The sequence below is a fragment of the Pan paniscus genome, chromosome 4 (genome assembly GCF_029289425.2).
Source record: "Pan paniscus chromosome 4, NHGRI_mPanPan1-v2.0_pri, whole genome shotgun sequence".
In the NCBI taxonomy this organism is placed as follows: Eukaryota; Metazoa; Chordata; class Mammalia; order Primates; family Hominidae; genus Pan; species Pan paniscus.
Window position 1 is genome coordinate 104,642,156 of NC_073253.2, and position 20,940 is coordinate 104,663,095.

Here is a 20,940-nt window from a genome sequence, read left to right on the forward strand (position 1 = left end):
TTAAGAATTGGAAAGGAAAGAAAAATCTCATTATTCACAGATAACATGATTATATATGAAAAAAAAGGAAGAAAGTACCTACAAGTAAAGTTCTATAGTGATAACTTTTAGATGGTTGACAGATACAAAGTCAATATAAAAATGTATTATCACATTCCAACACATAGCGAGAAAACTAAATTTATTACTAATATTACCTTAAAAGGATATCGTTTACAAGAGCAACTATAAACATCAAATCCCTAGAAATAAACCCAATGAAAGATGCAGAATATTACTCACAGAAATTTTAGAAGACATAACTACGTGGAGAAAAATCCCATACTCATTGGCTTGGAAGATTTAGTTTTATGAATTTCAATTCTCCTTAAATAATCTATGGGTTAAATGTAATCCTAATAAAATCCCAGCAGGCATTTTTTTTGGGGGAAATTGACAAGGTGATTCTAAAATGTAAATAGGAGTGTAAATGGCCAAGAATAACCAAAGTTATCACTAAAAAGAACAAGGTACAAAGAGGTAACTCTTTCAGAAGACAAACCTTAAAAACTTATGATAATAAGAGGCTTGTTAGGGAATAGGCAGACAAATGTATCAATGGAATAGGATAGAAAAAGTGTCAAACAGACCGGGCATGGTGGCTCTTGCCTGAAATCTCAGCAGTTTGGGAAGCCGAGGCGGGTGGATCACTTGAGGCCAGGAGGTGGAGACCAGCCTGGCCAATATGGTGAAACCCTGTCTCTACTAAAAATACAAAAATTTGCCGCGCATGGTGGTGCACACCTGTAGTCCCAGCTACTCGGGAGGCTGAGGCAGGAGAATCACTTGAACCCGGGAGGTGGTGGTTGCAGTGAGCCGAGACTGCCCCAATGCACTCCAGCCTGGGCAACAGAGCAAGACTCCATCTCAAAAAAAAAAAAAAAAAAAAGTGTCAAACAATAGAACTTTCTGTGATGATGAAATTCTGCAGTGTTCAAGCCTATATTAATTTTAATCTTCAACAGCCACATGTGGCTAGTACCATATAGGACCAACACAGGAACAGAGTCCTGAAACTGATACACATTACATACAATTGACTTATGACAATGCTACATTACAGAGCTCTAGGGACAAGATATGTTTTTTCACTGAACACACTAGATTAATTGGATACTGATGCAGAAACGAAATCCGGCCTGTTTCCCACAAAATGCAAAACTCAATTCCAAAAGCACTGTAGATCTAAATGTACAAGGCAAAACAGTAAATCCAAAGAAAGGAGAAATCTTTATACTGTTGGAGTAAAGAAAGATTTTTTAAAGCAGGGAACAAAAACTAAAATTTCCTAAATAAGGGGCCAATGAACTGCAAAATGGAATTTAAAATTTCCATTCATAAAAAGATAGCATTCAGAGACTGAAAAGGAAATCCACAAATGAGAAAAGAAATGTACATTACATACAAGTATCAAAGTGCTCACATATAGGATATATAACATACTCCTAAATATAAAAAAGAATAAGATAATCCAAAAGAAATGTGATAACCTGCTGAGACGCACTCCAGAAAAGGTTACCCAAATGGCTAAGAAACATATGAAAAGGTATCAATTTCATAAACTGGCTGAAGTCATAAATTAGAACAAGTTATCATTACACACCGGAGATGAAAATTAAAATATTAACCATATCAAATGTTGGTGTGGATGTTAAGCAACTGGATGTTAGGCAATTTTCATATTACAGCTGTAAATATACATCTCTGCATTCATCTCGGAAAACTTTTTGGAAGCACCTAGTAAACCTGAACATATGCATATGATATGGTCAAGCAGTCCATCTTACAAATGCATACCAAGACATATAAAAATGTTCAGCTACAGTCCCACTTATATGGCAGGCTGTTGAGGGTGACTGCCCTAGCCCAGGAGTTCGAGGCAGTAGTGAGCTATCATCCTGGCACTGCATTCTAGCCTGGGCAACAAAGCAAGACCCCATCTCTAAAAAAAAAGAAATTTAAAAAAATGTTCATAGAAGCAATGTCCATAATAATTCCAAACTGTAAACAACCCAAATGTTCAACAGCAAAATGGGTGAATATAACAGAATATATTTGTAGGCAGAATACTACACAACAAAAATGAACCATAGCTACCCACAACAGGAGTATTACAAACACAAATGGATCTCACAAAAATGAATGAAATGAAAAACAGCCAAATACAAAAAAATTCATGCTGTATGTTCCATTTTTATAAGAGTTCAAAAACAAGCAAAATTAATCTGTGGTGTTACATACCAAGAGAGAATAATCACCTTTTCTGGAGAGGAGGATGACAAAATGCTGAAGACAAAAAGACTAAGGTATTATAGCAGAAGGATGTGCTAGTAACATTCTAATTCTCTTTTTTTTTTTTTTTTTTTTTTGGAGACAGAGTCTTACTCTGTTGCCCAAGCTGGTGTGCAGTGGCACAATCTTGGCTCACTGCAACATCCGCCTCCTGGGTTCAAGCAATTCTCCTGCCTCAGCCTCCTGAGTAGCTGGGATTATAGGTACCCGCCACCATGCCTGGATGATTTTTGTATTTTTAGTAGAGATGGGGTTTCACCATGTTGGCCAGGCTGATCTCAAACTCCTGACCTTAAGTGATCCACCCGCCTCCGCCTCTCAAAGTGCTGGGATTACAGGTGTGAGCTGCCATGCCCAGCCACATGCTAGTTCTTGACTTGGTTGGTGTTTATACTGACTTCAGTCTGTGCTAATTTATTGAAGTTACACCCATTTTTATAAGCACAGTGCAATAAAAAGTTTTAAATAGTCACTGGAAGAAAATATATTCAAGTGTTAAAGTTGTATTTCAGTTTGGGTCTGTGAGTGATTTTTATGCCTTCCATTTTTTGTTTTCCAACTTTTCTTTCACACACTTGTGCTCCTTTTGTAATTGGCAGAAAAATGTTTAATCACTGTGTTAGCAACAGGTTTTTATGGACCACTGAAAACTAGGCTGTCTAAGACACTTCAGAATGCAAAAACACACAATTAATTATTAGACAAAAATATAAGGTGTGACGTGGAATTATCCTGGGAAACCTAGGACATGAGATCCTTCTTCTAACCACACAGATAAACATTAGAGAATAAGAAACACATGTATAAAACAAGATCTCATGAAAATTCAACTTCTCAATTTCTGTTTCTAACAGTATGGCAGATAAAAATTTTTTTTTAAACCTCACAACTCAAAGCAAATAAAAATGTCTTAACTCTGGGTAGGGGGTGAATAGTAGAAAAGAGGAGGAATATCTCGCCTAACAATTCAAAGCCACAACTCAACCTCATTAGATTTGTGGCTGCAATTCATACTATCTGTATGAGCCAACAAGCCAGAAAGTCAGAATGTTGTTAAGTCTTAGGGAGCAGTGTTCCAAGTACCTGGCAGAAGCAAAGCTAATTCCTCCCAGTTGAAAGTCACCTCACTTTCAACCCAGGTCAGAATTCTCACATGTAAAATTTCAAAGAATATGAACTCACAATAAAAAGTGTAACATACATGAGAAATAATGTTGACAAGAATTAACAAAATAAAAATATAACTTAAAAGGACAGCACTAGGCTGGGCCCAGTGGCTCATGCCTGCAATTCCAGCACTTTGGGAGACTGAAGAAGGTGGATAGTTTGAGCCCAGGAGCTCAAGACCAGCCTGAGCAACATGGTGAAAACCCATCTCTATAAAAAATATAAAAATTAGACGGGCATGGTGGCGTGTGCTGTAGTCCCAGCTACATGCGAGGCTGAGGTGGGAGGTCACGTGAGCCTGGGAGATGGAGGCTGAAGTAAGCCGTGATTGTGCCACTGCCCTCCAGCCTGGGTGACAGGGTAAGGCCCTGACTTCGGGGGAGGGAATAAAAATCTTCCCACAAGGAAAACAATAGGCCCACAGGTCTTAATAGAAATTTCTATCCAAATATATAAATAGATAATTCCAGTGCTAAACCTGTTTGTCCAGAGAATAGAAAAGGATTTCATAAGCTTGTTTTAAAGACATGTAGCTCATTTTAAGAGCAGAGTAAAATCTTCATGAACTAGCCAGACAAGGCTCATGCCTGTAATCCCAGCACTTTGGGAGGCCGAGGCCAGCAGATCACATGAGGTCAGGAGTTCAAGACCAGCCTGACTAACATGGTGAAACCCCATTTCTACTAAAAATACAAAAAATTAGCTGGGTGTGGAGGCACATGCCTGTAATCCCAGCTACTCGGGAGGCTGAGGCAGGAGAATCACTTGAACCCGGGAGGCAGAGATTGCAGTGAGCCGAGATTGCACCACTGCACTCCAGCTTGGGCAGGAAGAGCGAAACTCTATTTCAAAAAAAAAAAAAAAAAAAAAAGAAATGGCCAGACAAGCAGACAGGTTACAAAAATAAAAAATTAGATGTCAACTCCAGTGATAAAGAAAGAAAAAGTCTGAGATATTAGCAAGCCATTACAGCAATATATTTGAAAACTGTATATACTGAGTCTACTGCAAAAGACTCATCATTAGATATGATTACTTCTATTTTCATTAGTAAACACTTCAGTGGATGGAGAAAAAGCATTCAATGAAATTCAACATTCATTAAAGTTTAAAAGAACTCTCAAGAAACCAAAAATGGAAAAGAATTTACTAAGCCTTATAAAACTAATCAGCCCAAAAGGTACGGCAAAATTATACTGAATGGTGAAATGTCAGTATCATTTTCTTCTTAAAATACCAATCATTACTTCTACTTAACATGTAAAGTTCTTTTTTTTTTTTTTTTTTGAGACAGAGTCTCACTCTGTGGCCCAGGCTAGAGTGCAGTGGCGCGATCTCGGCTCACTGCAACCTCTGCCTTCCAGGTTCAAGCAATTCTCCTGCCTCAGCCTCCTGAATAGCTGGGATTACAGGCATGCGCCACCACGTCCGGCTAAATTTTGTATTTTTAGTAGAGACGGGGTTTCACCATGTTGGTCAGGCTAGTCTTGAACTCCTGACCTCGTGATCCACCTGCCTCGACCTCCCAAAGTGCTAGGACTACGGGGATGAGCACCGCACCCGGCCTAACATGTAAAGTTCTAACCATCGCAAGACCAAAAAAAAAAAAAAAAAAAAGTTGGGGGTGGGGGTGGGGGAGAAAGAGGAAAATAACCGATACCAATGAAACTAGGAATCTGTAAAAAGTAAAACTAAAAGTCTACTAAAGAAAGTGAAAAGAAATATAAAAGAAAAAATTGAGACATACAAGAAAATTTAGTGATATTGTCAGTGCTATGGTTTGAATGTTTGTGAAATCTTCCAAAATTCTTAATCCACATTGCGGTGGTATCAAAAAGTGGGGTCTTTTGAAAAGTGATTAAGTCATAGGGCTCTGCCCTCATGCATGGACTAGTACCTTATAAAAGGCTGGGGGAAACTACTTAGCCCTTTTCGCTCTTTCATTTTCTGCTGTGTAAAGACAAGCAACAGGTGCCATATTGGAAGCAGACAGCAGCCCTCACCAAACACTAAACCCACTGGCACCTTGATTTGGAACATCCAGGCTCTAGAACTGTGAAAAATAAATTTATTTTCTTTATAAATTACCCAGTCTTAGAGGTATTTTGTTATAGCAGCAGGAACAGATTAAGACAGACAGCTATAACATCAAGATACAAAAGTCACTACAGTAAACAGCTATAAAAAGTTAATTTTAGAAATGCACCACTTGTAGGAGTTCCACTTCTACAGGGTTATAGAAAGCTGGAGTGTCATTCCCAGTTTAGTTGTGAAACGGACTGACTGCCAACAAGGGAAATGAATGAAACCCTTCCTCAACACTTCTCCTAGTAGAAAAAAAAAAAAGCAACAACTTTATTTTTATTTTATTTTTTGAGACAGAGTCTCGTTCTCTTGCCCAGGCTGGAGGGCAGTGGTGCGATCTTGGCTCACTGCAACCTCTGCCTCTCAGGTTCAAGCAATTCTCCTGCCTCAGCCTCCCAAGCAGCTGGGATTACAGGCACCCGCCACTACGCCCAGATATTTTTTGTTTTTTTTTTTTAGTAGAAACAGGGTTTCACTATGTTGGCCAGGCTGGTCTTGAACTCCTGATCTCAAATGATCCACCCAGCGTGGCCTCTCAAAATGCTGGGATTACAGGCGTGAGCCACGGTGAACGGCCAACAACAACTTTAAACCACTAGGGAAGGGCAGCAATCTCTGTCCTCCATTGCTGCTAGGGTAAGAGTAAAAGAATCTACTCATTTGACAAAGGACTAATATCCAGAATCTACAAAGAACTCAAACAAACTTACAAGAAAAAAACAACCCCGTCAAAAAGTGGGTGAAGGATACGAACAGACACTTCTCAAAAGAAGACATTTATGCAGCCAAGAGACACATGAAAAAATGCTCATCATCACTGGCCATCAGAGAAATGCAAATCAAAACCACAATGAGATACCATCTCCACACCAGTCAGAATGGCGATCGTTAAAAAGTCAGGAAACAACAGGTGCTGGAGAGGATGTGGAGAAATAGGAACACTAGTTCAACCATTGTGGAAGATAGTGTGGTGATTCCTCAAGGATCTAGAATTAGAAATGCCATTTGACCCAGCCATCCCATTACTGGGTATATACCCAAAGGACTATAAATCATGCTGCTATAAAGACACATGCACACGTATGTTTACTGCGGCACTATTCACAATAGCATGGACTTGGAACCAACCCAAATGTCCATCAATGATAGACTGGATTAAGAAAATGTGGCACATATACACCATGCAATACTATGCAGCCATAAAAAAAGGATGAGTTCATGTCCTTTGTGGGGACATGGATGAAGCTCGAAACCATCATTAGTTCTCAGCAAACTATCGCAAGGACAAAAAAACCAAACACCGCATGTTCTCACTCATAGGTGGGAACTGAACAATGAGAACCCTTGGATATAGGAAGGGGAACATCACCGGGGCCTGTTGTGGGGTGAGGGGAGGGGGGAGGGATAGCATTAGGAGATATACCTAATGAAAATGATGAGTTAATGGGTGCAGCACACCAACATGGCACATGTATACATATGTAACAAACCTGCACATTGTGCACGTGTACCCTAGAATTTAAAGTATAATTAAAAAAAAAAACAGAAAGAAAAAGAAAAAGACCTTTACTCCTAGAGCAGAGTTAGGAAACAGTTTATAGTCCAGGCTCCTATACCAGTACACTGAAGATTTGCTACCACTGGGGAAGGAGCAGAAAATCTCTCCTGCACAAAACCTATCAAAGAAATGGGGCCGGGTGCAGGGCTCAGGCTTGTAATCCTAGCACTTTGGGAGGCCAAGGTGGGAGGATCACCTGAGGTCAGGAGTTCGAGACCAGCCTGGCCAACATGGTGAAACCCCATCTCTACTAAAAATACAAAATTAGCCGGGTTTGGTGGCACATGGCTGTAATCCCAGCTGCTTGGGAGGCTGAGGCAGAAGAATCGCTTTAACCTGCGTGGCAGAGGTTGCAGTGAGCCGAGATCATGCTAATGCACTCCAGCCTGGGTGACAAGAGTGCAACTCTGTCTCAAAAAAAAAAAAAAAAAGATATGAGGCAGAGTTTGGCTACCATGGAGAGAAGGTACAGCATCATTGGCCCATACCCAAAAACAAGAGACAAAGGGCTTGTGTAACACTGAGTACAGATAAGGAAGACAGAGAAAACTCTGCCTCCATCTCCAGGCTAGTCAGCATCAAGAAACAACAGTCTACTGCTGGGGATAATGACAGTGTGTGGAGAAACTTCTCCACTGAGGTATGGGCACACAGAGAAAGCTGAAAGTTGACAGTGAAGTAGGAACACTTAGAAAAATCAGGCACTTCAGCTGTCACACTAAGCACAAGGTAACACTAAGCACAATGCAACCACAGAAACGAAATCCAAACCCATCTCAATCACGAATTAGATTGAATCAACCCCACACTACACTAAAAGCCTAGCAGATGCAGAAGCAGACTCACATCCAGACATAAGAATTATTTGCCACAATCTCTACTGTTCTGCATACAAAGTCTGCCATTCAGTCAAAAATTACAAGACAAAAAAGCTGAGGAGGAAAAAACCTTCTTTATCAAGAGACAACAACAAACAGAACCAGATAAGGCAATTAACAGAATTATCAGAGAAGAAAATTAAAATAACTATGATTACCCTTTTAAAGGCTCTAGCACAAAGGTAGGAACATGCATCAACTCATGAGAAATTTCAGGAGAGATGAAAATGGAAATGCAAAAAATAAAAAACAGTTAACAGAAATGAAGAATGCATTCTATGGGCTCATTAAAAAACTAGGGGAGGAAGCTTTTAGTGAGCTCAAAATAAATCAGGCCAGGCTCAGTGGCTCACACCTGTAATCCCAGCAATTTGGGAGGCCAAGATGGGTGGATCACTTTAGGTCAGGAGTTCAAGATCAGCCTGACCAACATAGTGATACCCATCTCTACTAAAAATACAAAAAATTAGTGAGACGTGGTGGTGCACGCCCATAATTCCAGCTACTCAGGAGGCTGAGGTACGGAGAATCGCTTGAAGTCGGGAGGCAGAGGTTGCAGTGAGCCAAGATCACACCACTGCACTCCAGTCTGGGTGATGGACTGAGACTGTCTCAAAAAAAAAAAAAAAAGAAAAAGATAAGTCAAAAGAAATGATCCAAGCCTAGATAAAAAGTGATTTAAGTGAAAAGAAACATGTTAAAAAACAACAGCAACAAAAACCAAAACAGAGCCTCCAAGAATTGTGGACTGCATTAAATGAGCTGCCGTGAGTTTAACTGGAACCCCACAAAAAGAGAGCAAACCAGCGGGGGGAGGGGGGGACGGGCGGGGGTGTGTGGCGGGCAGTGGAAACATTAGAAGAGAAAGAGGCTGTGAATTTTTCATACATTATTTAAAAGATCATAAATCCCAAGAAGCTCAGTGATTCCCCCTTACAAAAGCAGTATAAATACAAAACACACAAAAATGTACACATATCCCAAGATGTTAACGTCTTTAACCTGCTATAAAAAACGAATGATATGGCCGGGCATGGTGGCTCACACCTGTAATTCCAGCACTTTGGGAGGCAGAGGCAGGTGGATCACGAGGTCAGGAGATTGAGACCATCCTGGCTAACACGGTGAAACCCCGTCTCTACTAAAAAAATACAAAAAAAATTAGCCAGGCGTGGTGGCGGGTGCCTGTAGCCCCAGTTACTCAGGAGGCTGAGGCAGGAGACTGGCATGAACCTGGCAGGCAGAGCTTGCAGTGAGCCGAGATGGCGCCACTGCACTCCAGCCTGGGAGACAAAGCAAGACTCTGTCTCAAAAACAAAAAACAAAACAACAACAACAAAAAAACCAAATGACACATGCCTGTAATCCCAGCACTTTGGGAGGCCAAGGAGGGCAGACCACTTGAGGCCAGGAGTTTGAGACTAGCATGGCCAACATGGTGAAACCCTGTTAAATACAAAAATTAGCCAGACGTAGTGGCGGGAGCCTGTGATTGCAGATACTTGGGAGACTGAGGCATGAGAATCACTTGAACCCGGGAGGTAGAGGTTGCAGTGAGCCGAGATGGCGCCATTGCACTCCAACCTGGGTGACAGAGTGAGACTCTGTCTCAAAAACAACTGCTACCACCATCAATGACAGCCTGGGCACAGTGGCTCAGGCCTACAAACCCAGGATTTTTGGAGGCTAAGGTGGCAGAATTGCTTGAGTCTAGAAGCTCAAGGCTATAGTGAGACAAGCTTGTACCACTGCACTCCACTTGGGCAACAGAGCGAGACCTTGTCTCAAAAAAAAAAAACAAATAAAATAAAATTTAAAAACCACTGATAAAACATATTTGATACTGACAGCAGAAAAAAGGAACTAAATAAGAATCACAGCCAAATTCTTATTTGAAACTGTGCAAGTCAAAAGATAATAAATAGCATCCTTAATATTAGAAAAACACTGTGAACAATAAATTTATATCCAGCAAAATCTTTCAAAAGAAAAAGTGAAACAAAGTATTTGTGAAACAATCTTTGGAACTTTGTTACCAGTAGAACTGAAGTCCAAGAAATGTGAAAGGAAGTTCTTCATGAAGAAAGAATAAGCACTGGAAAAGAGGCCACTATAACACAGAAAATGAATTTTAATTTAACTTGTACTAACTACTTTAAATTCAAATTTAAATAGCTACACTGGCTAATGACTACCATACTAGACAGCACATGAATAAAACAAATATTACAAGGTAATATGCATTTATGGCATTTATAAAAGGTAAAACAGTAATAGCACAAAAGATAAGGAGAAATTGTAAATATACATTGTAAATATACGGTTGTAAAGCTCTGACACTATATAAAATGTGGTATAATATTGCTTCCATATGGTCTATTATTAAAGATGTAAAATATAAATCACAGAGAAGCCAATTAACTTTTTAAAAGAGAGGAAAAGTGAGTGTAAGTAGTGAGCCAATGGTGAAGATAAAATGCACTCAAAAATAGGGATCAGAGAGCACATAAGTAGAAAACAATTAAGATTGTATATTTAAATCCAACTACATCAAAATTACATTAAATGTAAATAGTCTAAACACTTCAATGTCAAAACAGATTTTTCAAGGTGAATTAAAAAAGGCTGTCTAGAACAAACCCATTTTAAATAAAAGACAGATTAAATGGATGGAAAATAATATACAAACACTAAAAGGAGGCTGGAGAGGCTATATTAATATTAGATAAAGCAGACTTTGGAATGAGGAATACTATCAGAGATAAAGAGGGCATCATATAATGATAAAGGGGTTCATTCACCAAAAAGTTTTAACAATCCTAAATTTACATGCACCTAACAGGAGGTTCAATACACATGATGCAAAAACTGAAAAGGAGAAATAAACAAACTCACCATTATACTTGGAGACTTCAACTCTTCTCTCAATGATCAATGAAACAAACAAAAACTCAGTAAGGAAAGAGAAGGCCTAACAAGCACCATCAATCAACTTGATATAGAATACTCCACTGCTAAACAGCAGAATACACATTATTTTGAAGTGTACATGGGACATTTACTGAGAGTAACCATATTCTGGTCATAAAACAAACATCAAATAATTTAAAATAAATTATACAAAGAAAGAGACATGCAAAATCACCAAATATTTGGAAATTAAACAGCAACCTTCATGGGTCAAAGTGGAAGTGACATAAGAACTTTAAAAAAAATCAGTGCATCAAATTTGTGTAAGCACCTCAGGCAGTGCTTGGAAGGAAAAGAAAAAAGGTCTCAAGTCAATGACCTAAGCTTACACCTTAATAAATTAACATAGAGGAATTTAAACCCAAAGCATATAGAAAGAAATAGTAAGAAGCAGAAATCAATAAAACTAAAAATAAAAAAAAAGCAATCAAATAAAAAGTTGACTCTGAAAAGATTAATAAAATAAACCTGGAACCAAATAAAAATGAGAGGTCACATTGCTAATAACAAGAATGAAAGGAAAGACACCACTACAGACGTTATAGGCATTAAAATAATTAAGAAACAACTTTATGACAACGAATAAATGAAATAAGACAAATGCCTTGAAAGACAAAAACTACTAACGCTCACTTAGTGAGTGAAAGTGATTCATACAAAGACCGAAAGCTTTCAAGAAGAAATAGATAACCCTAATAATCCTGTATTTATTAAAGGATAATTGGACTTATCCTTTGAAGCCTTCCAACAAAGAAAACTCTAGGACCAGAAGAGTTCACATGCAAACTCTAAAAAAAATTATAAAACAAATAATACTAATCCTAATAAAATTTTTTTCAAAAATATAAGAAACACTTTGCAACTCTATGAAACCAGCATTATATGAAAAAGTATCTTTCATGAACATAGATGCAAAACAAAAAAAAAAATTTCACCAATTTATAAAAATGATAGTAGATAATACACCATCACCAAGTGAGGTTTAACCACAGAATGGAAGATGATTCAACATTCGCAAATAAGTTAACGTAATTCATCACATTAACACAGAAACAAACCATATGATCATCTCAATAAATACTGTAATAATACCTGACTAAAATCAACATCCACTCATGATTTAAAAAAAAAAAAAAAAAACTCTCCACCAGGCGCAGTGGCTCATGCCTGTAATCCCAACACTTTGGGGGGCCAAGGCGGGCAGATCACGAGGTGAGGAGTTCAAGACCAGCCTGGCCAACATGGTAAAACCCCATTTCTACAAAAATACAAAAAAGTTAGCCAGGCTTGGTGGCGTGTACCTGTAATCCCAGCTACTCAGGGGGCTGAAGCAGAAGAATCACTTGAACCCAGGAGGCGGAGGCTGTAGTGAGCTGAGATGGTGCCACTGCCCTCCAGCCTGGGCAACAGAGCAAGACTCCATCTCAAAAACAACAACAACAACAACAACAAAAACCTCTCAGCAATCCAAGAATAGAATGGGAACATCCTCAATATGATAAAAGGCCACTTGTCTTAGTCCATTAGGACTCCTATAACAAGCTCCCATAGACTGAAGTGGCTTATAAACAACAGAAATTTATTTATCGGCTGGGCGCGGTGGCTCACACCTGTAATTCCAGCACTTTGGGAGGCCGAGGCAGGTGGATTACCTGAGGTAAGGAGTTTGAGACCAGCCTGGCCAACATGGTAAAACCCCGTCTCTACTAAAAATACAAAAATTAGCCAGGCATGGTGACATACGCCTGTAATCCCAGCTACTGGGGAGGCTGAGGCAGAATTGCTTGAGCCTGGGAGACCGAGGTTGCAGCGAGCTGAGACTGCCACTGCACTCCAGCCTAGCCGACAGAGCAAGACTCTGTCAAAAAAAAATAGAAATAAAAATAAAATAAATTTATTTTTCACAGTTCTGGAGGCTGGGAAGTCCAAAATCAAGGTGCTGGTAGATTCAGTGTTTGGTGAGAGCCACTTCCTGGTTCACAGACTGCAGTTTTTTCACTGTGTTCTCATACGGCATAAGGGGATAGGAGCTCTCTGGGATCTCTTTTATAAGCACACGAATCCATTAATGAAGGCAGAAGCTTCATGACCTAATCACCTCCTTGAGACCCCCCTCACAATGGGGATTATGTTTCAACGCTATGAATTTTGGAAGGGACATAAGCATTCAAGCTATAGCACCACTCTATCACACTCAATAATGAAAGATTCAAAGCTTTCTTCTTAAGATCAGGAACAGAGAAGGATATCTGCTTTCACCACTGCTATTCAACATCATAATGGAGGTCTTAGCCAGTCTAAGAAGAAGAAAAGGTGGAAGGAGTTACATACAAATTCAAAAATAATAAAACTGATCTATATTTGCAAATAACATGATTGTCTACATAGGACAATTCCAGAGAATCTACAAAAAATTTACTCGAATGAATTTAGCAAGGTTGCAAGCATCAAGGTCCATATGCAAAAACCAACTGTATTTTTACATATAGCATTGAATAACTGGAAACTAAAATTTAAGAAAATTATCACTTATAATAGTATCAATTATTAAATACTTAGATATAAATCCAACAAAATTAGCAACATCTTCATGCTGCAACTACAAAATGCTGACAAAGGAAATGAAAGACCTACAAAAATGGAGACAACCTGTATTCATGAATTGGAAGACTCAAGATGTCGATTCTTCCTAAATTGATCTACGCATTCGACACAATCCAAATTAAAATCCCTTCAGGTCTTTTTGTAGAAACCAACAGGCAGCCTCTAAAAGCTTTATGGTAAAGTTAGAATAGCCAAGGCAATTTTGAAAAAGAATAAAGTTCAAGGATTCATATTACCTAATTTCAACACTTATAAGTAAAAATAACCATGACAACTCAGTATTGGCAAAATTATAGGCATAAAGATCAAGAGAAAAGTACAGGAACAGATTTACATATATGATCAACTGACTTTTGACAAAGTTAATTCAACGGGGAAAGGAAAGTAGTCCCAACAAATGGTGCTAGAACTACACATACATTTGAAAAGAAAATGAGCCTTGACCCTTACTACACACCATACACAAAAACTAACCCAAAATGGATAATGTGCCTTGACATGAAAGCCAAAACTAGAAAACTTATAGAAAAATCGTAAGAGTAAATCTGCACAACTTTGCATTAAGCAAAGAGTTCTTAGAACACAGAAGCACAAATCATAAGAAAAAGTTGGTAAGATGAATTTATCAAAATTAAAAGCTCTTCTTTTAAAGTTAGGAAAATTAAAAAAAAACAAGCGTCAGATTGCAGTGTGTGTGTGTGTGTTTATGTATCTCTGTGTGTCAAATGAGTTGTATAAAGAATGTATTAAAAAATGCTTACAACTCAATAAGACAAACACCCCCCCTTTTTTTTTTTTTTTTTTTGAGACGGAGTCTCGCTCTGTCGCCCAGGCTGGAGTGCAGTGGCACGATCTCGGCTCACTGCGAGCTCCACCTCCCGGGTTCACGCCATTATCCTAACTCAGCCGGAGTAGCTGGCACTACAGGTGTCCGCCACCACGCCCGGCTAATTTTTTGTATTTTTAGTAGAGATGGGGCTTCACCGTGTTAGCCAGGATGGTCTGGATCTCCTGACCTCGTGATCCGCCTGCCTCGGACTCCCAAAGTGCTGGGATTACAGGCGTGAGCCACTGCGCCAGGCCCACCCATTGTTGTTTGTTTGTTTTTTAATGAGCAAAAAATGTCAACAGATACTTAACAAAGGAAGACATACACTAGAGCAAATTCTCAGCACCATTAGTCATCTGGTAAATGCAAATCAAAATCCCAGTATGATACTACTACATACCCACTAAAAGGGCTAAAATTTAAAAGACTGAAATAACCAAGTGCTGAGGATGATGTGCAGCAATTGGAACTGTCATACACTGCTGATGGATATGTAAAATGTGACAACCACTCTGGAAAACAGTTTGGCAGTTTCTTATAAACATCCATGTATCATACAACCCAACAAGTTCCATGTCTAGGTATTTACCAAGGAAAAAAAAGATGTTCACAAAAATTCAAAATAAATGAACGTTCATTGAATAAAGGAATGTTCAATAAATGAAGGCTATTTATTAATAACAGCCCCAAACTGGAAACAATCCAAATATCTGTAAATAGGTGGAATGGTCAACAAACTAGTAAATCAATACCAAGGACTTCTATTCAGCAATAAAATGAGAACCCGTTAAATACAGGAAAACATGGATAATCCTGAAAAACATGCCAAGAGAAAAAGCCAGATACAAAAGAGTATGTATTACATCATTCCACTTACATGAAATTCTAGACAAAATGATACCAATTTACAGCAAGAAAAAGAGGATGAGTGCTTTCCTAGTCCTGAGGGTGAAATTGTGATTGACTGCAAAAGGGAACTTTGGGGGAGATGAAAATATTCTATATCTTAATTGTGGTATGAAAATATTCCACTCTTGACTGTGGTGGTGGTCATACAGTACATATTTGTCAAAACAAAATACACTGTACATTTTAAATAAGTACATTTTACTGTATCTAAGTTATCCTCAATAAGGTTATTTTCTAAGAGGGTGCTCTCTCAGGAAAATATAAACCAGGGAATACTGGTGATGCCCACATATACCCACCTCAAAAGATGTCAAAAATATATATATAAGAAAACTCATTTATGGTTTTTAAAAATGTCAAAAACAACAACATAAGCATCTTGGAAAGCCAAGACTAGAAGGAAATATTTTAATATCAGCGGCTTTACCAGAAAGCTTCACCAAACATCATAATTAATGCTAAAACATTAGAAGCATTCCCCCTTAAAGTCAGAAACAATGCCATGTTTGTTGTTAGCTATCAGTGCTATTAGTTTTTAATCTACCAGTGCTCAACATTTTATAAGATGTATAATTGCAAAAGCAATGAGAAAAACACATAAGTTATAAAAACTGAAAAGGAAACCACAAAACTGTGAATATCTCCTGATAATCAACTCAATAAAATAATCTGATACATGATAGAAAACTTGAAAGTTTTGCTATAACCAGAGAAAACAGAGAGAGAGAAATGTTACTGAAAGTTTCCATCCACCACACGAATCAAACCATAAAATAGGAATACCGGGAAGGAATGTTATACGTATGAAGAAAAAAAAGAAAAACTATAAAAATTTCCCTAAGAATATAAAACAAGATGTGAATAAAAATGGAGAGGCCACATTTCTGAGGAGAGAGACTCAATACTATAAAGATCAGTTGTCTCCAAATTAATCTAAAATTTCAATATAACCTTATTCAAAATAGCTAAGGATTTTTAGTTGAGTCTAAAGTTTACCTAGAAGAAGAAATGCATAAGAAACATTCAAGAATATTTTCAACAAGAGTAATAAAGAGGGAGAAAGGGTTACCAAAATTTAAAATATGCATAATCTTTTAACTGAGCAACTTCACTTCTAGGAACCCATGCTCCAGAAATAATCACACATAGAGGAAGTTTACTGAATTGTTAACAGTGGCTGACAATCAAGATGCAAGCAGGACTAGAAGTGGAAGCGGTAATTTTTACCTTACATTCTTCCATACTGTTTAATTTTTTAAAATCAAGGATGAGTTAAAATTTGTAATTAAACATCGATCAATAAATTAGAAAGTTATTTTCATTATAAATCATTATTTGTAATAGCAAAAAGAAACTGCAATTAAATGTCTTTCAAAAAGGGAATAGAATAAATTATAGCCCATTCAAACTCATGAGATACCAGTTAGCCTTTTAAAAAGTATTAGGGAGACCTATATGTAAAAAGTAAAAATGTTCAAGATATGTAATTAAGTCAATAAGCAAGCAGTATGCAAACATGTTTGGTATACGGTATAGCCCCCCTCAAAAAAAAAAAACTTTACGTGTACGTGTATGTGTCTAGAAGTGCATCTGTAAGATTTTGAAAAATGAACACTAAACTGTCAACTTTACACTGGAGTGGGACTGGGGGATGAAAAGAAATATTTAAATTTTACCTAACAGTCCGTTATTTATATTGTTGAAGTGTACATCAAACTTGCATGTCTGTAATGAATTTTTAAAATTAAGTGGTCATCTCATATAAAAATGACATGAACCCCAAAAGACAATTACAACACTGAAAAATAGTTTAAACGTTTATTACTGTTATCCTCAGGTTTATTCACATACACTTCAAATGATCCGTAGCCTTCAGCAAAGGTGACTGCCATTTTAAAGAAATGTGACCAAGTATTTCATGATTAAACAGAATACATTAAGCCTGTAATGAAAATTTTAAACTTCACAGAACCAGCAGACTGAAAAGAAGCGCCTATGCGGATGTAAATTTTTTTTTTTTTAATGTCCGGAGAAGGAACTCTCAGATTACTCTCCTCCCTGCAAAACGACTATTTACCACCTCCCCTTTGCTTCAACTTGGTCTGAGCGTCTTTAAGCTCACCATTTTGAATGTGCGCAAAATGATTAACAGTCATCTGAGGGAGGACAAATTAAAGGTGCATCTGCAAGAGGAGCTCTGGCCTGACATCGCTAACTGAGAGCAGCCCTGGCGGAAAGGTGCTGATCCCGGGAGTAGAGCGACTGCTACGGCTCGAGCGGGGTGTCTGCGTGCCGAGCCTCACTGACAATCGGGGAAAATGCAGACGCCCAGCAGAACGACGGCAACGGAAGGCTCCTCGGGGGAGGGGGGCTGCAGGCCTGTGGCGTAAGATGGTTCCGCTCTACGCGGGGTGACGGGAAACCGCAGAAGGTGGGTGTGAGGTGTTGGTTGGGGGGCAAACTCTTGTACAGTGGCGAGTGTAGGGGAAAGCCAGCGGGGTCCTTGGCCAAATCACCAAGGACAGCAGAAGAGGCAGCAGGAAAGAGCGGCAGCGAAGACCCCGATACCAACCAATGTCATCCGTCGGGGGGCGGCGGGCGCGACCGTCCCGGATAGGAGCGCGGCCCGGGTCCGGGCTGGACAGGGCCCAGGAGGCGAAGAAGGCCTCCCACAGCCATCAACCCCACCCACCATGGCCGGCGCAGCAGGCCAGGGACAAGCCCCGCTCCTTCCGAAGCTAGAGACAGAGAAACTGAGGAGCTGAACGCAGCAATTTCCTCGCCCCGACCCCCACACTCCCGACAGCGGAACAAGCCAGACTGAAAAAAAAAAAAAAAAAAAAAACCCTCACCGAAATGTGCAGCGGCTCCGGAGCGAGAACAGCGCTCGAACCTCCACCCGCCACCACCGCCTTCTTCTCCGCCTCCAACTCCTCCCCCGCCGAACGCGCAGCGGCTGGCGGCTGTGGCGGCGGCGGCGGCGGTGGCGGCGGCGGAAGCAGAGGCGGTGGTGGTGAGTCCCGCCCCTTGCGCCGCGGTGGAGGCGAAGGAGGAGAGTACGCAAGCCCCTCCCCCATAGCAGAGATGACCAATCAGCTTACAGGGTCTCTGCTGGGGGCAATGCATATGCCCAATCAGAACCTGAGGAGTGGGCTCACGTCAATGGTTGGGACGTGGCAGAAAAAGGGAAAAATACTTGGACCTTCTCTACAGCCTGCTCCCCCATCTCCCTCAGGGGGAGTTCACCAATTGGCTGAAGAGCGGAAAGACGAAGCCGACTCCGTCCCCCGCCCCAGCCGAGCCCACCTCCTTTCCCTGCAGTACTGCGACGTTTGGGGAGGGGGCGGAGCACCGTGTAGGAGCTAAAACTGCGCGGCCTTTTGTGGTTTGGGCTGAGAGAAAAGGGCGGGGTCTCAGGGAAAGGGAGGGGGGTGTGGAGAACTAACAGAAAGACTGGCGCAGTTAGGCTTTTTCGGAAATTCCAACAGCAACAACCAAAATGGAGGCATTAAAATCGATCCTGATTCGACTGGAAACCTGATTAACAAGGTTAAGGTCTCCTGGCATAAAGTTCAGTTACAATTCAGATATCGGCGAGACAAAAAAAAAATGAAACGAAGAAGGGCTTGTTTACCCACCCTGACCCTGGGCACTATATGGCGCTTTCCACCCTCGCTCTCCGCGCTGACCCTTGCCCCTCGCTTCTTATTCTGCTGGGGCGGGGTTCAGAGAAGGCCTGCCTTTCCTCTGTATAGCCTTGGGCTGACCACAGCCTCCCAGCTTGCATCTTGAGGCTGTTTGTCAAGCCGGGAAGTAACAGCTCCCATCACATGCAACCAAAATAAATACAACAGCTGCAGTCCCCGGACACCTTGCTTAATTTAAACCTGGGTAACAGTTTAGTTAATTATGTCAGTGATACAAAACTGTTTCTTCGTTCTGCACATATTCTCTTTATTCATCTTGAAACGTGTCCGCTTATCTGATTACAGTCCCGCTGTCTTCTCTTATTCCCCACCCCCGACCCGTCGCCCGATGCCCAGGATATATTCATCGCGACCCCTCCCCCACGAATTAAGAGCCCCACTTCTTGTGCTGTCCCCTTAACAACAGCGAACTCTCTTGCCAGTGAACTGAGACTAATTTTTTTTTGCTGTTGATGGAAATAAATTACCCAAAATTTACTGTAGAAATTTAGGTTTATGAGAATTTGCCAGACATTTTGTGAAATCCAATCTGAATCCCAGTCCACTCCTGTAGTACGTTTCTTACCAAAAAACCATTCCTTGCTTGATATTACTCTGCCTTTACACGTGTTGCTATAGGAGTTCTGACTTTAACCATCCAAGTACCTCTTTGAAAAAAAACCAAATTCATATTTTAATTACATTTCCCTAGTTTCCCTTTAGGGTGTTCCAGATTGGCCCAACTGGATACATTAACCTGTTCTAGAAGGCAGGGATTCCCAAATTTCAACCTTTTTCATACTGTATCTGTGTATACTACTCACTGTCCTTTTTTCTTTAAATAAATGTATATTTTCTTTAATTTCTTTAAGAAGGAGACTTTATAAAAGTACTATAAATGGAAAACTAGCATCACCTATTACAAGTTGAAAGTAACTGTAAGAAAAATGAATGCAAAACATGTTTTTAAATTGTGGCTAGAAACTGTTGTCCACTAAAGGCTCTAAGTCTAAAGACAACTCTCTTTGTTAAAAGGGCAAGCTACCAAGCATTAGACACACATTAAAGATACAGCACTCAAATGGTATTTTTATCATGATGTCATCAAAGGATAGAAAAAATAGAGCCGGAATAGCAATCACTTTCTCACTATATGAGTCATTGTTTTTAATCCTGCATGCGTGTCCCAACTACAGTTAACCAAGGCATCATGAGTGATCTATGTTACTATGAGAAACACTGGTATGGAGGCTGAAAAAGCCTGTACTCTAGAATCAAGCAGACATATTCACATACTGGCTCCTGCATTTGTAGCCGTGTGCCTCTGGGCAATCTACTTTGTTCTCTGACCTCGATTTCCAGTTTATTATAAATATGGGAAAGTAATAATACCAATTCCTGAGTTGTATAGATTAAATAACCTAATCAATGTAAAGCATATCATACCTACAGTGAAGTACTAAATACATATTAGCTTATGTATTTGTATTGTATCTCTATATTGTATTACTATATTGAGATATCTCTATATTGTATTACTATATAGAGATAATAGTATGTATTATTCGCTTATATGTAGTATTGTTGATTCCAGGGTTGGGAAGCACTATCTAAGGCAATGGATTGAAAGTACTACATGATATACTGCAGTGGTTCCTAAAGTGTATTATAATCCCTACACCAACAGCATAAGCATTACTTAGGAACTTTTTAAAAATGCAAATTCTGGCAAGGCTTGGTGGCCCATGCCTGTAATCCCAGCACTTTGGGAGGCTGAGGTGGGCAGATCACTTGAGGTCAGGAGTTCAAGACCAGCCTGGCCAACATAGTGAAATCCTGTCTGTACCCACAAATACAAAAATTAGCTGGGCGTGGTGGCACATGCCTGTAGTCCCATCTACTCGGGAGGCTGAAGCAGGAGAA

At 39.7% G+C, this 20,940-nt stretch overlaps 1 protein-coding gene across 1 annotated transcript in view; it reads right to left on the minus strand.

Moving 5' to 3' along the window:
* PJA2 (praja ring finger ubiquitin ligase 2) overlaps positions 1-18,401 on the minus strand; it is a 71,186-nt gene extending 52,785 nt beyond the window's left edge. Inside the window, exon 1 of the mRNA XM_003826758.4 lies at positions 18,184-18,401. The gene's annotated coding sequence lies outside the window, so the exon portion shown is untranslated. The remainder of the gene's footprint in view (positions 1-18,183) is intronic.
* Positions 18,402-20,940: the final 2,539 nt, after the last annotated feature.